This window comes from Oratosquilla oratoria, chromosome 36 (genome assembly GCF_046742065.1).
Source record: "Oratosquilla oratoria isolate Oo_2021 chromosome 36, ASM4674206v1, whole genome shotgun sequence".
In the NCBI taxonomy this organism is placed as follows: Eukaryota; Metazoa; Arthropoda; class Malacostraca; order Stomatopoda; family Squillidae; genus Oratosquilla; species Oratosquilla oratoria.
In genome coordinates, this window is record NC_134812.1 from 29801878 (window position 1) to 29809377 (window position 7500).

Consider the following 7500-nt stretch of genomic DNA (forward strand, 5'->3'; position numbering starts at 1 on the left):
AACACAACACGTCAGTCCACCTGAAGGCCTGCCCTGGCTTTCGTGAACAGCGCCTCATAAGCACCAAAACCTTGTTCCGTTTCTTCAACATTGCAATACTTGATCGAATGACATCACAGGCATCTGACCTTTATGTCCTATTTTCGGGTTCTGTAATCCCAAGACAACATTTCCATGACTTCCATGACGCCATTAAGGGTCTGGATTGTCAAACGATCTCGGAAATCAGTCTCAATTTCTCCTTCTTCGAAATTCTTTCATGAGGACCCATGAGGGCGACCTTCACCTACTCTGGTTTCAGTAGCCCGAATCCTATTGGTCACAACACAGACGGAGCCTGACGATTTGCTCCAGCTGGTTGGTGCACCAAGGGGCGAGGGGACGGGGCAACTGTTTGAGCTTATGATGAAAATGTCGGTGGAAAAGGAGCTAGCACTACAATTATATATATGTATATACATATACATATATATATATATATATATATATATATACATATATATATATATTTCTAAACAGAAATGTAGTAGCACATTTGTAAATGACACACAGAAACCCACAGTCGGAGAAAATAAACTTCGAATGAAAGAAGATTCCTATATTTCGGCTATCAACTGTAGCCCTCTTCAGGAAAGTACTTTCCTGAAGAGGGCTACAGTACAGTTGATAGCCGATATATAGAATCTTCTTCCATTCTAACTTTATTTTCTCCGACTGTGGGTTTCCTGCGTGAAATATATATATATATATATATATATATATATATATATATATATATATATATATATATATATATATATATATATATTTGCAGGTAACCACGATGGAAATCGGAAAGGACCAGAAATTCCCAAGCGCTTTCGTGTTATTCACACCTTTATTGTGAATAACACAAAAGCGCTTTGGAATTTCTCTTTCTTTCATATATATATATATATATATATATATATATATATATATATATATATATATATATATATATACATATATATATAAGGCTACCTACCAAACTTTATATATTTTCTTTCTACTGCTTAGTGTTAGACGATTTTATTTAACTGAAGCCCGGGAGAGGTATTGGTGAGAGGGAAACTTGTTTGCAATGAAACGCGAAAACATAAACTTGGAGAGTAATGGTGGTTGTAGTGGCGCTGGTGATGACGAAGAGCGTAATGATGGTAATAAGAAATATAATAACCGTCATAACTCCGCTTTTGTTTCTTTCAGCTTTTCCAGCTTCTATGAGGGTTTCTGTAAAATGATAATAATAATAATAATAATAATAATAATAATAATAATAATAATAACAATAACGATAACAATAATAATAATAATAGTATTGATATTAATAATAATAATAATAATGATAATAATAATAATTATAATAATAATAATAGGGAGAATAATAATAGTAATAATAACAGTAACAATAATAATGATATATTACTGACTGCAATAACAACAATATTAGTAATAATAACGGCAATAACACTAACAGTAACGATAATAGTGATATCAATGGTAATGATAACAACAACAATCACAAAAAAAAATCAAATAGGAGCAATAGTAACAAAAGTACCAACAGTGGTCAGTTACGTCATCGCCGGCGAGCCGGTCCGCGGGAAGGACCAGAACTCCATCAGGGTGGAGAAAACATCAGCGGCATGACTTGCGTGATGGTGCACAGGTGGGCCGGGGTTCGAGCCCTCGAGGAAGGAACCTCGCCAGAACTCCCAGAAGGCTGATTCCCAACTTCTTACCTTCTCTTCCATAACACGTGTGTGCTTATTTAATACATGAATGAGTTCGCTCGTATGATTATATACAAGGGCACGTTTATGCAAATACTCTACTATAGATCATCTGCAGACAGTGAATCAATTAATCAGATAACACGGCAGGATGAGACAACCTCTGAGTTTAGTCTTTGTAGATTAACGAAAATGCTTTAGAATCAGTAGAACAAATGACACAAGCAGGATGCAAAAATATTGTTCATATTCTACTAAACATTTATGTGGGAGGTATTGCTCTTATTCAACTAGAAAAAATAAAGATCGAAAAAAGAGAACGGCAAAGCAATAGTTTCATCCAGCTTGTCTCGAAGGTATTTCAGAGCTGAGTTGGGAAGGAAAAGTCTTTGAACATTAATGGGAACATCTAATCACTTGAGATTTACTTATGACATTATATTTTCAGAAACATTATAAGGCTTTGATATATATTCATTCATCTCAATTACAAAAGTTTCAAAATCAATTCGAAGACGAATGATACAGTAATATTCAACTCTTAAAGTGCAAAGTATTGCGATTATAATTGATGGCAAGATTTTTGAAGAAGTTGAGTGGTATAACTGTTTAGACCTAAGGGAAAAACAGACTAAAATTTATGAAAACTGATTAAGAAGATGTATCACAATTGGTCTAAAAAAAACTTGGTGAATAACCAAGATTCATGAGAGGCTCTCTACCTGTATGTCTGAAAATCTGATTTTGCAATCAGTGCACAACCCCAGCTATGATCAAGGGACGTAAAACTTGGAGAGTGACGAAGGCGATGGAGACAGAACAGAGCAAGAAAAAGCCAAATGCTTTGGTAGGAAGACAAGGGCATGTTATGTGCGAGAGGGCAGGCTGGAGTGAAAGCTGTGTTTCTTAAAATCCTTCACACATTTCGGCCTCTTCAGTATTCATTTCTTTATCTAAAGCTGTGTTTCTTAAAATCCTTCACACATTTCGGCCTCTTCAGTATTCATTTCTTTATCTAAAGCTGTGTTTCTTAAAATCCTTCACACATGTCGGCCTCTTCAGTATTTATTTTTATTATCTAAAGCTGTGTTTCTCAAAATCCTTCACACATTTCGGCCTCTTCAGTATTCATTTCTTTATCTAAAGCTGTGTTTCTTAAAATCCTTCACACATTTCGGCCTCTTCAGTATTTATTTCTTTATCTAAAGCTGTGTTTCTTGAAATCCTTCACACATGTCGGACTCTTCAGTATTTATTTCTTTATCTACTTACTTGTCATAATCACTTTTCTTTGCTATGTTTTCTTAGTATTTTTTCATCCTGTACTAACAGATTCTATCTATTTCTTCTTCGACGCTTTTCACGATTCTAAAAATAATCATTTTGCCGCTTCTTTTTCTCTTTTGCCGCAATGTGAGAAATCCCAACTTATCTAGTCCTTCCTTATACGTTTCGATGGCCGTGCTCTATGTGTGTGTGTGTGTGTGTATGTGTGTGTGTGTGTGTGTGTGTGTGTGTGTGTGTGTGTGTGTGTGTGTGTGTGTGTGTGTGTGTGTGTGTATGTGTGTGTGTGTGTGTGCGTATATATATATATATATATATGTGTGTGTGTGTGTGTGTGTGTGTGTGTGTGTGTGTGTGTGTGTGTGTATACGTGTGTAAGTGCGTGTCTAATCACTTATATACATCTCTGTATCCATGTTTATACAAGCCCTGGATGTTCTTTCGTATTATTTTTTTCTTTCCTAGACTGTGTAATTATCTTTCTTGTGCACAAGGGTTTGTCAAAATTCTTTAGTTTAAAAAATAAGAAGACAAATAAACTCTTCATGTATCTATTTTCGCATAAGTCACTCCTTATTTTTTCCTCTTTCCGCTATTTTCCCATTCAATATAATTTCTGTGTTGATGTTATCATCATCATCTTTCGTATTTCTTCACGCCATATTTCCTTTTCGAAATTGAAAAAAAAAAAAAAAAAAATCAACAAAATTCCTTTACTTCTCCTACTATTTGTCTTCTTCCTCTGATACATCTTGGCAAACTTACATGGACAAGACTTTTTTTTTTTTTTTTGAGGAAAGGACGCTGATTACACGTCTCACAGATGGCACTCATCAGCTGATAACCCCCCTCCCCCCTCTCTTCCCACCCCCACCCCCTCCCCTCGTCCTTTTTGAAAACCCGTATTGATCATGAGCAAATTACAACACAAGTCAACTAATTAACCTAATTGCGATGAGGAGGAGGAGGAGGAGGAAGAATAGAAGGAGGAGGAAAAGGAGGAGGAGGAGGAAAAAGAGGAGGAGGAGGAGGAGGTCCGCATCCGCATGTACGACGGTCACCGTTCCACGCGCGGTCGTGACGTCATCAAAGGCCGAGCCTGGATTGCCTCCGCCCTGCTCTCGGGTCCTCCTCCTCTTCCTCTTCTTCCTACTCTTCTTTATCCTCCTCCTCCTCTTCTTCTTCTTCTTCCTCTTCCTCTTCTTCTTCCTCCTCCTCCTCTTCTTCTTCCTCCTCTTCCTCTTCTTCTTCCTCCTCCTCCTCCTCTTCTTCTATTCCATCTCCTGCCGTCAATCACCATTTGCCCTCCCTGTTTCCCTCCTCTCCTTACTCTTCTTTCCTTCTTCCATGCCATCTCCTCCTCCTCCTCTTCACCTCCTCTTCCTTATCTTCTTCCTTCCTCCATACCATCTCCTAATCCTACCTCCATTTGTCCTTCCTATCCTCCTCCTCTTTCTCGTCCTCTCCCTCCTCTTCTTCCTTCTTTTACGCCATTTTGTAACTATTCCTTCGTTTCTCCAACCTCTTCTCCTCGTCCTCCGATTTTTGCTCTTTCTTCCCTTCTCCACTCTTCCTATGAAAGTATCTCTTCTTTCCAATTTCTCTCTTCATCCTCAACGTCTTTCAATTTGCTCTCTTTATTCCTATACTCTCTTTCTCCTTCTGTTTCTCCTCCTCTGTTTTCCTCTCTTCTCCCCTTTTCCTCCTTCTCCTTTCCTTTCCCTCTACGATTATTCCTCTTTATTTGTCTCTCTCATTTCCTATCTTTTCTTCTCTTTTCCTCTTCTCTCTCTTCCTCTCTTCTACTAATCATTTCGTATTCTTCTTTCTTTTCTCTTTATTCCTCTTTCTGTTTATTCGCTCTCTCTCCTTTTTGTTCCTCTCTTTCCTCTTTCTCTTTTTCCTCCTGTTCTCTTTTTTTTTCCTTTCTCTTTTTGGTTTTCTCTGTCTACTTATTTTAATTCTTCTCATTTTTTTGTGCACTTCTATTTGTTGAATCTTCTGTTTCTTCCCTGTTTCTGTTCTCTCACGTTTTCTTATCTGCTTTTGCTCTATAATGCACTCATGTCACGATTTCTTGTTTCTTTTCTTTTAATATTATTCTTTTTTTATCTCTTCTGCTTTTCGACTTTATCGGCTCTTATTGCAATTCCTTTGTTTCGTTTTCATGGCTGGAAAATCGTCTTCGATATCTTAATGACTTTTCGTCTTAAAGAAAGTCAAAAAGTTGTCTTCGTCAGTCGTTGAAAATCGTCGATATTCATCTTCCTTTTTCAAGAAATTCAAATATCTTGTTATGGTTTTAGCTTTCGGCAGACGATTTTATTAAGCTTTGGGAGCGAAGAACGTAACAAAAAATGAAGGAGACTGCAAGAGACCATAAGGCCAACACTAGACAGTTCCATGTCCATTACAACCTACCAACCCCATACATAAAGTCGTCTAACATTTTCTTAAAACAGCATAGTTTCGGCACTCACCACATGGTTACTAAGTCTATTTCATTCCTTAACTACTCTGTATATCTCTCACAGTTTAAACCTTTGTCAGGCTGTCAGGCTTTTTAGAATTCTTCTGGCTTTCTTTAGGCAATTTAGTTCAGGTGGAGGGAGTGGGTGTGGAGGGGTGAGAGGCTGCCCATTAAACGAATTGAATTTGATTGTCGCCTTTTATTTCTTATGTTCACGTTTTCTATGTCTGTTTCATTTTCTTTTTTTGCCGTTTCTTACTGATTTAAATCCAGCTATAATCAGGCGGATAATTTATTTTATTGAATTCCGTTGATTTTCGTCTTTATTTGTTTTTATTTTTATCTTCTTCATATTTTAGGTTACAAGAACCATTCTGGCACTAGAATTTTTTACTTTTTTTTTTTAATTCTTTTTATTTTACTTTATCTTTTTTCGGGGGGTGGGAGGATTTTATGATCAGCTCTGACATATAAATCTTCTAATCCAAAATTAAATTATTATATTCAGTAGAAACTTATCCTTTTGCTACAAAGTTTGAGCCTTTTAACTTAAGGATGTACTGTAGCCCATAGTAATGTCACATATTACCGCGGCCTTTAGTGACGTCACACGTCACTGCAAACCTTAGTGACGTCACGCATCATACATCAGTACATATTTTCATGACGTCACACATGAGTGCAAAGTTTAGTGACGTCACACATCTGTGCAGATGTTAATGACGTCATACATCAGTACAACCCTGTGTGACGTCACACGTAGGTGCATCCATTAGTGACGCCACACACATATGCAGAAGTTAGTGACGTCATACATCAATACAGCCCTTAGTGACGTCATATGTAGGTACATCCATTGGTGACGTCACACATGTGCAGAGGTTAGTGACGTGACACATCAGAAAAGCCCTTAATGACGTCACATATATGTACATCCATTGGTGACGTCACAAATAAATTCAGCAATTGGTGACGTCACAAATAATTGCGCATTTTTGGGAGTGACGTCACCACAGGCCTAGATTCACAATAGAAGAATAAGTAAATAAATAATTAGACAACAAATAAATAATTAGACAACAAAATGAATACATTAATAAATGGGTAAATGAATAAACGAAAGAATAAATAAATTAATCAAATTATTACATTATTTATATTATTTACATTATTTAATTAAATCTATAAGAAAATGAATAGGTAAGCATATAAGTAAATGAATAAATAAATAAACTAAAAACAAATAATTAATAAATAAAAAATGAATAAAGGAATACATAAATAAATAGACAAATGAACAATTAAGTATACTGTTCAATTAATGAATAAGAAAATGAATAAGTAAGTAAATAAATAATTAGACAACAAATAAATAATTAGACAACAAAATGAATACATTAATAAATGGGTAAATGAATAAACGAAAGAATACATAAATTAATAAAATTATTACATTATTTACATTATTTACATTATTTAATTAAATTTGGAAGAAAATTAATAGGTAAGCATATAAGTAAATGAATAAATAAATAAACTAAAAACAAATAAGTAATAAATAAAAAATGAATAAAGGAATACATAAATAAATAGACAAATGAACAATTAAGTATACTGTTCAATTAATGAATAAGAAAATGAATAAGTAAGTAAATAAATAATTAGACAACAAATAAATAATTAGACAACAAAATGAATACATTAATAAATGGGTAAATGAATAAACGAAAGAATAAATAAATTAATAAAATTATTACATTATTTATATAATTTACATTATTTAATTAAATTTGGAAGAAAATTAATAGGTAAGCATATAAGTAAATGAATAAATAAATAAACTAAAAACAAATAAGTAATAAATAAAAAATGAATAAAGGAATACATAAATAAATAGACAAATGAACAATTAAGTATACTGTTCAATTAATGAATAAGAAAATGAATAAGTAAGTAAATAAATAATTAGACAACAAATAAATAATTAGACAA